Here is a 12587-nt window from a genome sequence, read left to right on the forward strand (position 1 = left end):
CAGTGTCAACTCATCCACAAAATAACGTCTCTTCTCCCAGCATCCCACTGGTCTCCTTTGCCCACCTACCTCTCTGGATCAGTCCAAGAAAGACCAGCGGCAAAGGCCCCTCTGCCTGGCAGCTCAAAGATGCGTTGGAACCAGTGAGCGTCATTCCGTCCTTGCTTGACTCTGAGGGCTCCTTATCTGTCTGGTGGGGGGGGGGGGGAGAAAGGAAAGAAAAAAATGTAAGAGTCTCAGAAACCTTCCGTGCATTCTCTTGCAAAACTTTAGCTTCAACGGGACTGCTTCACCCCGGCTCCCTTTCTGCAAACCAGTCGCATCCTGCTGGGTGGGCCTTTTCCACCCTCCGGGGCAGTGCAAACCCCAGCTCCCTTCGGCGGCACTGAGCAAAGCACAGAAGCACTTCCAGGGCCCGAAGCAGACACATTCAGATGACTCAGACCGTTTTTCGAGTTGTTTGCTGTTTTTGTTTGGCTTTCGAAAGCAGAGTAAGCGATCTGAGCCAAGCCTGGGTTGGAGTTCCATTCAATCGCTGCAGACAGCAGGTTCCTGAACTTGAGGTCCCCATGCAAGACCCCAATTGCATCCTAAATAGGACCCAGGCCAGCTCCCGGAGATGGGGAGGGGGCCCACCCACTGCATCTGTGGGCCACTCCTGGGAATAATCTGTCCCCAGAGAGGGAGTAAGACCTGCCTCTTACCTAGCCCCAGACCCTGGGCACAGCGACCTCCACAGCGGGGAACCTCCTGCCTGGACCCCACAGGCATGGCTGGGAGCAAGAACCCTGAACACTGGCTTCCGGGAGAGACAAGAAGCCCGGTGCTAGGAGGCTGTTGGGAAAGGCATCCCTTCCAAGAATGCATTTCCCAAGGACAAGCTGAAACTCTCCCTGCTGCCAGCCTCGGGGAGGGAAAGATACGCCCCCCCCCCCCCCCGCAGCAGCCTGGGGCCGTGGGCGGGGGTGGTCCCCTCACTCGGCATCCAGGGGGCGATGGCAAAGGTTTCCCACGGCACTGTCACCAAGGAGGTCAGCGCCAAGAGCTAAGGGAGAAATAACTTCCATTGATGATCGATGGAGTTAACAAGAGGACGGGAAAAAAAACAAAACAAAACAAACGCAGCAGCTCAGCCACAGGGAAATGAGACCCGATCGCAGAGAACGCACTTTCGCACCGAGGGACAACAAAGTGGCGAGCGTGATGGAGCCCAGAGAGGGAAGAGTTGGAGGAGGCGAGAAGGGATGCGCCGTCCTCAGGAATTCAGGTCAGGAAGTGCGGGGCCGGCCGGGGCAGGATCCACCCGCGGGCGGCCGGGAGGAGGCTCTTCCCGGGAGAAAGGTGGGTCTCCGGCTCTGGCGCTCACGCCCGCCAGGACCTCCGGGCCTGGGTCTGCCGCCCTCCGGCTCTTCGGGTTCAAGGGCAAAGCTTGGGAGGCGAGGCGAGGCGCGGACAGAGTCGGATGCTCGGTCCCGAATCGGGGGCAGGGGGAGGGGAGGACGCGTAGCGATGGCTGGGTCCCTGGCAAGTAAACAGCCTGCCCTGCGCGGCGGAGGCCCTGCGCACCCCACCAAGGGCGCCCGCGGGACACCCCGACTCCCGGCCCCACCCCCCGGAGGCACAAAAGGGCTGCCGTGAGATTGCGAGAGAAGGAGAGCGCCAAGCAGCCCACGCGAGCGCGCGGCCCCCGCCTCGGCCTCCCCAGCCCCCACGCCCCTGGACCCCGCTATCCCCGCGCGGACAAAGCCTGGCGCCGGGCGGGGCGGGGCGTGCGGGGGGGGGGCACCGAGACCCCTCGAGCGCGCGCACAGGTGGGCACCGTTACCGGGTGTCGGTGCCGGGGGCGGGGCCCGGTCTCCCTGGAGACGGTTGCCCAGGGGACGCGGCGGGCTGGTCCCCGAGCGGCGGGTGAGACTGAGCCTCTGGCGGCCGCGCGGAGCCCGCGGGGGCCTGAGGGCAGGGCCGCGGCGCGGAGCCGGCGAGCGGGGCAACGGCGGAGGGGCGCGGCCCGGGGCGGGGCCGGGACAACGGGAGGGCGCGGGCGCGGGCGGGGCCAGGGGCGGGGCGCCGGGCGGGGCGGGGCGGGGCGGCCCGGGGCGGGGGCGGGGCCAGAGCAGCCGCCGCGCGGGCACCGTCGCCCAATTCTCGCAGCGCCAGGCAGGCGGAGCGCTGGAGCGCAGGCGGGAGCCGGGCGCGGAGCGGTCGCGGGCGGCAAACCCTCCCCGACCCCGGCGGCACCCGCACGACCCGCGGGGCCGGATCCTGGAGCCTCCGCGCCGCCGCCGACCCGGGAGGCAGGCGCACGCTGCGCTCCTCCCGTCTCCGCCTGCAACAAGGAAGAGGGTGCCAAGTGCCATTTGCGAAACGAGCGAGGGCTGGTCGTGCGCCAAACCGCTCTTCGCTCGCGGGCTCCCAGGGAATCACCAGAAGGGGCGGGGCCTGTCCCGGGTCCAGAGCCGGGGTCACCCGAGTCACTGGCCCTCCCGGGCTCTGGGCGCCAATCCAGCGCGCGGGCTGCTCCCCGGCCTCCGGGCCTCCCTTCCCGCCGGGGCTCCCCTTACAGCGGATTTAGGAAATAAGTGGGTTTCCCGGACTTTCACTAACGCATCTTTCCTTACAATGAGTGGCTCGTGCGCCGCTGCGATCGCCCCCGGCACCTACACCTACAACGGCGCGGCCGCTCTTCCGGGCATCACCCGGCGGGTGGGCACGGGTCTCCCTGGCGTTGTGAGTGAGAAAACCGAGCCTCCGAGGACCGGAGCTTGGCCTCTCGCCCAGGTCACAGGCAGGCACGCCCGCGCGCAGTGCCGCCGCCTCCCAGGGGCCCAGCCTGGACCCACGCGCGCCGCGCCCTGCGGCTTCCCCCGCTCCCTTAGAAGGTGCTTTCGCGTCACAGCCACGTGGAGCGCGGGGAGGGGAGTGTTAGGGTCAGAGTCGCCACAGCGGATCCCATCGCGGGGAGCAGCCGCGAGTGGAGGAGAGGGGTGTGAGGCCCCATGGCTCTGCGTCTCCGCCGCTGTCGGGGGTCCCGGGAGCGGCGCCCCAGCAGGGCCGGCCATCCCGCCCTCCCCAGCCTCCGCGGCCCCAGGTCGCCGAGAGCAGGCGGGGCGGGGAAGGAGCAAACTCAGCCAGAAGCCTGGGAGCAGGGGACCAGGTGGCGGGGTCGTGGGGGTCCCGCTACCCTCTTCGACTTCTGCGTCTCTCCCCCGCCCCCCATACACACACAGTAAACTTGTCCGGGCCAGCGTCCCAGCACCCCAGGCATCCCGAGGAGAAAAAAAATGGGGGGTGAGGGGGGCTGTCAGGACGGGAGGAGGCCACTCCCCTCCGTATCGTCCCCAGAAGCCAGACACTCACACTGAAAAACACGCTCATTCACACTCACTCAGAGTCCAGACACACACAGATGCCAAAGGCACACACAGATGCATGCTTCCACTAAGACACAACCCGCACACACAATTATGTAAACCGACACAATGTCACAGACACCAAGGCCACACACACGCTCGTCGCGGCCCCTCGCTCGCTCACCCACCCACCTACCCACGCAGCGGGGCGGGGCTGTGCGCTTGGCAGACAGGCTCTGGAGAAGGCGGGGCCTGGGCCACAGATGGGACCGCCCAGCCAGACCCGGGGTCCAACCCGGGCTCAGCGCAGGCTTCCCCACCCACCCCTTCCCCCTCGCCCTGGTCCCCAGCCTGCGGAGGGGAGCGGTGCGGCAGCAGGCAGCCCAGAGGCACTGGGCTGGGGCCCCTGACTCAGTGGGTGGAGGAATGCCTGGGCCCCCTGCTGGGCCGCCCTTGACCCACAGGGTGGGGTCCCTCAGGATGAGGACTAAGCCACTGGCATTCACAGCCGGACCCAGGACGGGCAGAGAGAAGCTGAGAGTCTGACAGCCACCCTGACTGGCAAGGGGTGGTATGGATAATGGCCTACAGTGCCAGGCCGCTGGAAAGATCTTCCAAGAGCCAGCATGGCTTGGTGGTCCCGCCCCTCCCCAGCCCAGCCATGGGGGCCCCTCTCCCTAGGGACGCCACCCCACAGACTTCCCTTTCTCTCCAGCGGGGTCTGCAGGGAAGCCAAGTTCACAGACAAGGTCCGCAGCAGCCATGGCGCCCCGTGGCCTGCCTGGCTTGAGGTTCACATTGGGGGTCTCAGGTACTGGTTCCTCTGGAGCCCAGAGGAAAACCCAAGATGCTTTGACATGGCAAAAGCCACAACAATTCATCCTGCCTGTAGGGCAAAGATATCCTGGAACCGCAAGCCAAGTTCCAGAGACGCACCACGGGAGTTGTTTGGGAGAGAATGAAGTGAACTCGTTCGGACACTAAGTCTGTATAGGGCCTGGTGCTCCCTCCGTGTTTGGGAAACAGACTCCAAGAGATGGACTGACTTAACAGCACACAGCTAGTCAGGGGCAGGGGTAGGAGAAAACCCCGAGTCTCCTGACTCCTCATTTGGGGCTCAGGGACATGCAGTCCTCTCTAAGATACAGATCAGGATAAGAATAAATTACAGCAGCCCCTCCCCCCTTTATCCGCCAGGCATACGTTCCAACATCCCCATGGATGCCTGAAACCACAGGTAGTACCAAGCCCTATATAGAGAGTTTGTGTGTGTTTTTTTGCTGTACATACAGACGTATGATAACGTTTCATTTACAAGTTAGGCACAGTAAGAGACTAACAACAGTAACTAATAATCACATAGGACAAGTATAACAGTATACTGAGACACACTGTAGGAATGTGGTCTCTCAAAATATCTTGTACTGGACTCCCTTCTTGAGGTGATGTGGGGAGACGATGCCTCCGTGATGAGATGAAGTGGGGTGAGTGAGACACTAGCAAGTAAAGTGAGCCACCTGAGCACCCGCAGGGCCAGAGGACAGCAGTCGGTCTGACAGCCCAGGCCGCCACGAAGCGGCCCCCAGACTTGACAGCAAATGTGTGTTGATTCATGACAAGCCCGTGCAAATAGCTGATTTTTTCAAATGTTGTGGATTATACATAAGCACTTGTCTGTTTGATGAGAAATGTGGGTTCAGCTAACTCTGTGTCCTCAAACGGGGCCCTCCACCTCTCTTCCTGCTCCCAGTGCCGTGCCTTTCAAACACGAAACCAACCACGGGGGCACATCCCCATTATCTGGAAGAAATGCTAACTATTTAAGACCATCACCACCTCTTATCACTGCAGAGGCCATTAGGAGAGCTAGCGAAGACTCATATCCTATATAATAAAGAGGTGATATGCAAATTGACTCTCACTCCATCACACCGCACAAGATGGCTGTGCCCACAACAGAAGAGGGGTTCCCGTAACAAGCTGTAACAAGCGATCAGCAAGGACCTGAGGCTGCCTGGCGCCGGGCCGGGGCGGGGTGGGGGACGTGGGGCTGCGCTCCCCGCCTAGTGGGGCTTGACGAGGGACCTCAGGCCGGCCCCTGCCCCAGCACCAGGCCAGGGGAGCTCTGGCCGCACCCCCCACCCAGGGGACCTGAGGCCGTGCCCTCTGCCCCAGCAGGCCTTGACAGGGGACCTCTGGCCACGCCCCCACCCAGTGGGGCTTGATGGGAGTGGGGCCAGCCGGGTCTGGATCTCGCCCAACGGGGGTGGAGCCGGCCAGGTCTGGGTCTAGCGCGATTTCAAGGTGCACGTGGATGGGCCGGGACTTGACTCTGGGTCCCGCAGCGTGCCCCAGACTCTGACAGGAGGAAGATTTTCATATACATTTTATTAATTTTCTTTAATCTCTGACACTTCTATGATCGAGAAGGGGCAAATAGCAATATTAAAATATTCCCTCTAATTAATTCCCTTTTAATGTGCACGAATTTCGTGCACCGGGCCACTAGTATAATATAGAAATGGGAGAAACTGTGAGGACTTCATCAATGGAGAAATGAAACCAAACCAGCAGACAAAAAACCCCAAAACATCAACCAGTTATTTTATCCTTTTTTTACAGCGGTTGATTGATTCGTCGGTAGAGAAATGAAACCAAACACAGAAATATCAACCTGCCAGCCAGTTTATCTCTATCTTTTCTTCATGCCAAAAACGGACTTAGTTATGCGGTGACCATGTTTGCAGCGAAGATGCTTACGGGGAGGGTACCCAGACCCAGAGTGGATACAGTGGACAAAGGGGCGAGCCACGTCCCGGGTGGCGTGGGGTTGCATCACGCTACAACTTAAAACCTGTGCACTGTTTATTTCTGGAACTTCCCATTTCATGCCTGCAGACTGAAGCTGACTGCGGGTCATCGAACCCGTGGATGAGGTGGGCCGGAACTACTGTAGTCTGCTGGATAAATAAATTCGTTTCACCACTGTGAGAACATGGGGTGAATAGAAGAGTTATGTTCCCACCCCTCGACCTGCTACGGCCAAACACAGCAGATCCTCTTTTTTAAGTTCCCCAAGCCCGAGGCAGGAAGCCAGATGCGCTCGCTCCAACCCATGAGAGCCCTTGCCACGTCCCACAAGTAAGAGGGAAGTTTATTTTCTCTGCTAATCACTCCTCCCCCCTCTCCTGACACTCCCAGGTAACCTCACTCTGAGGACATGTCAGCTGCTCCCGGCTGCTCACCAACGCCCCAACCACCAACCAACCTTCCTGGACTAGATCGACTCTTCCTATTCAAATTTTATTTTTTATATTTTATTAATTTTTTACAGAGAGGAAGGGAGAGGGAGAGGGATAGTTAGAAACATCGATGAGAGAGAAACATCGATTCAGCTGCCTCCTGCGCACTCCCTACTGGGGATGTGCCCGCAACCAAGGTACATGCCCTTGACCAGAATCGAACCCGGGACCCTTGAGTCCGCAGGCCGACGCTCTATCCACTGAGCCAAACCGGTCAGGGCTTCCTATCCAAATCTGACACTCTGCATTGTGGGGGGTCGGAATGTGTCACCCCCAAATACAGCACATCGGCATATTGTCGTTATCGTAAATAGGCTTTTGTTGATTTTAGATAGCCATAAGGGGAGAGAGAGCGAAACATCCATGGGAAAGAGAACCATTGATCGGCTGCCTCCCACACGCCCCCTACTGGAGATCGAACCTGAAATGTGGGCCTGTGCCCTAACCCGAAATCCAACTGGTCACCCCTCGGTGCATGGGACAATGTCCCATCAACTGAGTCCAGCCAATAGGGCCAGCATGCTGTTCTGAATTAAAAGCAGTCGACAGCCAGCCAGTGTGAGGAGGACACTCTGAGCCTCCTGGGTCCCGGAAAGCCGGAGGCAAATGTCCCCTGTGAAGGTGCCCACCAGAGACAGGGAAACGCAGGCGAAGGGCCAAGCGACGGCACAAGCATACACTTCACTTCCGCTTTCCTACCTCGAGCCCCAACCCCTTAGGTCTTACCAGCCCTTCACACCTTCACTGTTTCTTTGTCCAAAAAACACAAAAGCTTCTTTCTTATTCTGGTCACTCCTTTGAGACTCCTATCTTTGTGGGGCTGCCGTACTTTCATGCGTAATTAAATTCTTTTTTTCTCCTGTTAATCTGTCTTTTTATTTTTTTTATTTTTTAAACATATTTTTATTGATTTCAGAGAGGAAGGAAGAGGGAGAGAGAGAAACATCCATGATGAGAGAGAATCATTGATCGGCTGCCTTCCGCACACCCCCACTGAGGATCAAGCCCGCAACCCTGGTATGTGCCCTTGACCTGAGCCGAACCCAGGACCCTTCAAGTCCGCAGGCTGGCGCTCTAACCACTGAGCCAAATCAGCCAGAGCAATCTGTCTTTTTATTGCAGGAGGACCGCAGTCAAGGACCTAACAGGGTAGAGGGAAAATTATTATTCCTCCGTTACAGAATTTGTAGGTGTGGTCAGACAAGACGCTGAGTGGGGACAGAACTAGTAAAGGAAGAGAAAAATAAGACGAAACCAAGAACAACAACAACATACCAGTTACGTGTTTGTTTTTCATTCTATTCGGGGAAACGGGAAGACTCGGCAAAATCATCCTCTTCCAAGGGAGAGACGGTTTCCATGGTTACGCACACAACGCCCTCCTGACCTTTTATACTCTGGGACCAGGATAGGGGAGCCTAACTCCAGGAGAGTCTGGCCCCGTTATCCTGCCACCTGCACATATTTTCATTAATCTTTGAGACTCTCACCCCCAGTTGACTCAAAAAGTGGCTCATCTGTAGTTAAAAAGCAAAGTTAATTACGATCCAGAACTTCTTCCTCTCTCTCTCCCTCCCCACCCCCCTCTCTCTCACCAATTCCCCTAGCTTAGACCCAAAGCCTGACTTAATCAAGGTTTCCGGCGTTTGTGACCTGGGAGGGAGCAGAGAAAAAAGAAAGATGCTCCTGTTTGCATCGCTCATTCTTTCAAGCGTCAACCCCAGGGCCTTCGTGGCTGCAGGCACTCTCCCAGGAAAGGCTGGGGTGGAAGCCCAGGAGTTATTATTTTCTGGCCCAAACGACGTGGACAGCAGTCATCATACTAAACGCTCTGCATTTATCGTGGAGGTTTTAAAACCTGGCAGCAAATCCTTTAACCCTCCGCCACTGAGCGTGCCCCCCATGTCCCTCCCCTGAAATCTGGTGGCCTTGTGACTTCTTTGACCAAGAGAGAGAACAGCAGAAATGACGCTGAGCGACTTGAGAGGTCAGGTCATAAAAGGCCACCCAGCTTCCGCCTTGGTTTGGAGCCAAGCTCTCGGGGCTCCGCCCACCAGGGAAGAAGAGTGACCACCGGCAGCGGCCACCCCGTGACGAAGCCCAGCCAGCAGGAGCCGCCCGGTGTAGGCGCTCAGGGTGGACCGTCCCAGCGGAGCCCGACCCCTGGGCCATCCCCGCCCAGGCAGCTGCACTTGCAGGAAGAAATCTCTTCAGTGGTTCTCAACCGTGGCGGCCCATGAGAACCACCTGGGAATCTTGTTAAAATCCTGATTTCTGGGCCTCATCCCCCAGAAATTCTGTCTCTTTGTTACTCATGTTCCTAATGTGGCCCCACCCCATCACAAAGAAACAGAATTTCCGGGGGATGAGGCCCAGAAATCAGGATTTCAAAAAGATTCCCAGGTGATTCTCATGTGCCGCCAAGGTTGAGAACCGCGGCTCTAGATGCTTCCAGCCCAGTATCGGCGGCCCTTTGGGAGTCTTCCCAGCTGACCCTGGACATCCCGGGGCAGAGCACGCTGACCTGCCAGGCCCAGTCCGGCTCCTGGGCCGCAGACTCTGTGGCCGTCATCACAGGGCGGCTGCCTCACGCCTCTGAGGCTGACGGGGCTGTTTACGCAGCAATAAATCCCTGGAACTTTGATTATCTCATTAAAGACCGAACAGTCCCTAGACGGTTATTTTCACCATCTCCCTGAGGAAACTGAGGCCCAGGACTTCCCCAAAGCTACACGGTAAGTGGCAGAGACAGGGACCGGATCCGCTTTTAGCCACCAAAAAACCGCTTCTAACAACGAGGCTTCAGGGCACGAGGCTCGGTTTTTGATGCACGATTTACGGCCATTTCATCCAGACCCGATCCCGTCCCCTGAGACAGTCTCAGGCACCACCCACGAGAGGAGGGGTCTCCGGTGACTCCTGGTGGAGAGCGCGACCCAGTGCGTGTGCGAAGGGTCAAGTCCATTGGAATAGGGCCTGGGGCCTGTTCTAGTCAACATCCTTCCTTTTTTCTTTTTAAAAATATATATATATTTTTTAAATATATTTTATTGATTTTTTACAGAGAGGAAGGGAGAGAGATACGAGAGTTAGAAACATCGATGAGAGAGAAACATCGATCAGTTGCCTCCTGCACATCTCCTACTGGGGATGTGCCCGCAACCCAGGTACATGCCCTTGACCGGAATCGAACCTGGGACCTTTCAGTCCGCAGGCCGGCGCTCTATCCACTGAGCCAAACCGGTTCTGGCTAAAATATATTTTTATTGATTTCAGAGAGGAAGGGAGAAAGAGGGATAGAAACATCAATGAGAGAGAATCATGGATCAGCTGCCTCCTCCACGCCCCTCACTGGGAATCGAGCCCGCAACCCGGGCAGGTGCCCTGACCGGGAATCAAACCGTGACCTCCTGGTTCCTAGGTCGATGCTTAACCACTGAGCCACCCTGGCCAGGGCTAATCAACATCCGTCTTGACAACACGAATGAAAGGAGACCCCAAAACTGGCTCATCCATTTGGTAGAAATGCAAACAGAGCTCACAGGTACCTGGAGAAACCATCCGTAGAAATTATTCTACCAGAAGTGGGTGAGTCTGGGGGAACCACATACAGGGCTACATGTAACTACATGCTAACTTCCCCGATTACCGAGCGGGGGGAGGGGGAGCAGAGAGGTCCCAGCTGACCCGAGCCCCATCCCTTTCTGAACGGGTCTGCTGGGTGCCAGCGGCACAAGGGCCGTTCTCTGTAGGAAATTATATCGTCACGTGCCCCTTCCTTTATTCAAACTTCTGTGCAGCCACGTAATCGCAGGATTGGTCTGTGTGACCAAAATATGTCAGAGCGATGGCAGGTCACCTTCAATGTTAGGTTATGAACGACCACGGCGCTCCGGTCTTGGGCACTAACTCTCTGTCTGTCGCCGTCACCCTGAGGTAAGCCTGCAGCCATGCTGTAAGGACTCCCGCGCTGCCCGATGAGGCCCACGGGGAGGAACTGAGGCGTCTGGCCAGCGGCAGAGGAGTCGCCGAGGCCGCAGCAAAGCCTGGCTTCCCCAGCTGCCCCCAGATTCCCGACCCGCACAAACTGGAGGGTGACGAGTGTCTGCTGTGTAAGTTCAGGGGCGATTTGTTACACAGCAGCAGGTGACGCACGCACCACCGTGGCTGCTGTGTGGCCCAGCAGAGGCTCTGTCCGTACTGGTGACGGATCAACGGTCAGTACAAACCCTCCACTGTACTTGTATGAGTCAGACATGTTCCTAAAGAAACACGTGGCTGCGTGACAGAGCCAGCCCCCAAAGACCACATCCTGCAGGATCCCTTTGATGTGAGATGTCCAGAGACAGAAAGTAGGGTGGTGGTTGCCAGGGGCCTGGGGGGGTGGGGGTGGAGACAGCGTTTCTTTCCGAGGTGGTGCAAATGGTCTAGAGCCGATTAGAGCGATGGTCGCACAACTCTGTGAATACACAGAACACCATTGGATTGTGTGCGCTGAGTGAATGTTATGGCACGTGAATTCTATTTCAATAAAGCTTATGATATTCAGTGAGGAGGAGGAGGAGGGGCTCGGGCAGGTCACCATCCGGAGCGGGGAGGGCAGTGGCACCCGGGGAGGCTGGCCATCCGCAGGGCTGGGGGAAGCTGTGGTGCTTAAAGTGGGGGCCTCTCCATGCTTGGGGCACCGGGCACCGTGGTATGGGGTGCTCAGCACCCGCCCCTCTCATTGGCAGAAGGCGGTTTGCACGCTAACCTTCCAGGAGGCCCTGCCTGGTCTCAAGCCGCCTGGAGCCCCACCCGGGGGCCTGGACGTGGCTCTGCCTCGCCATCGTCCGCAGGTGATTCCACCGCCATCACCTGCACCATCACCTGCACCGGCTCACAGGTGGGCTTCCCACCCACCCACGCCGAGGCCCTGCATGCAGAAGGGGGGCCACAAAACCCCGGGCTGGCCCTGGCTGTGGGCTCAATGGTTAGAGCACTGGCCCGTGCACCGAAGGACCACGTGTTCGATTCCTGGTCAAAGGCATGTGCCTGAGTCGCAGATTTGATCCCCGCCCAGGTCAGGCATGTGCACAGGCATATGCGGGAGGCAACCAATTGATGTCTCTCTCACATCGATGTTTCTCTCTCTCTCTCTCTCCCTCCCTCCCTCCCTTCCTTCTACTCTCTCTAAAAATCAGTGTAAAAATATCCTCAGGTGAGGATTAACAAAAAACAAACAGCCCTAACCGGTTTGGCTCAGTGGATAGAGCATCAGCCTACAGACCAAAAGATCCCAGGTTCGATTCCGGTCAAGGGCATGTACCTTGGTTGCGGGCACATCCCCAGTCGGGGGCGTGCAGAAGACAGCTGATCAGTGTTTCTCTCTCATCGATGTTTCTAACTCTCTATCCCCCTCTCTTCCTCTCTGTAAAAGACCAATAAAATATATTTCAAAACAAAACAAAACAAACAAACCGCAGGCTGCAACTGTCCCACAGGACGCTGGCCTGGGCAGGGAGCCTCCCACAGAGGCCAGCCGCCGAGTGATGCAGGGACGTCGGTCCCTGCTGAGTGCCCCCAGCGAATGTCGGACAAAGAGCGCACCTGCGCCTGGTCCTTAGGAGGTGGCCAAGACCGAAAATGGAAACCGCTTCAAAGCAGACCGCGAGCGAGGCGTGGGGCGGCGTGTCTCCCGGAGGCCTCGGGGGTTGGGTCGGCATCCTGTGTCCCTCTCCTGCCTCTGACGTTGGTTTTGAAGTCGGAATCTCAATGCAGAGAAGCCAGCGGTGGGACCCCAACAGCCCCTCAGTGCACCCCAACAGCCTGGGACGAACCCAGGAACCGGCAGAACTACATGCAAGAATGTTCTCACATACAGAACGTCCCTCGGGGAGAGAGGCTGTGATGTTCAGCAGCTTTTCAAAAGGCCTTGCGCTCTGAGAAAGCTTAG

General features: G+C 57.9%; 1 protein-coding gene across 7 annotated transcripts in view; it reads right to left on the reverse strand.

Annotated features, from left to right (window-relative positions):
- PIK3CD (phosphatidylinositol-4,5-bisphosphate 3-kinase catalytic subunit delta) overlaps window positions 1-12587 on the reverse strand; it is a 51368-nt gene that overhangs the window by 27080 nt on the left and 11701 nt on the right. For 3 of the 7 annotated variants that reach the window (XM_059691332.1, XM_059691329.1, XM_059691326.1), the window contains exons 1-2: window positions 1826-2007; window positions 70-190 (exon numbers count right to left, since the gene is read on the reverse strand). The gene's annotated coding sequence lies outside the window, so the exon portion shown is untranslated. Of the gene's footprint in view, window positions 1-69; window positions 191-1825; window positions 2009-12587 lie in introns of those variants that run through there. The other 4 variants (XM_059691328.1, XM_059691331.1, XM_059691333.1 and 1 more) reach the window with 4 other exon arrangements.

Source organism: Myotis daubentonii, chromosome 3 (assembly GCF_963259705.1).
Source record: "Myotis daubentonii chromosome 3, mMyoDau2.1, whole genome shotgun sequence".
Taxonomy (NCBI): Eukaryota; Metazoa; Chordata; class Mammalia; order Chiroptera; family Vespertilionidae; genus Myotis; species Myotis daubentonii.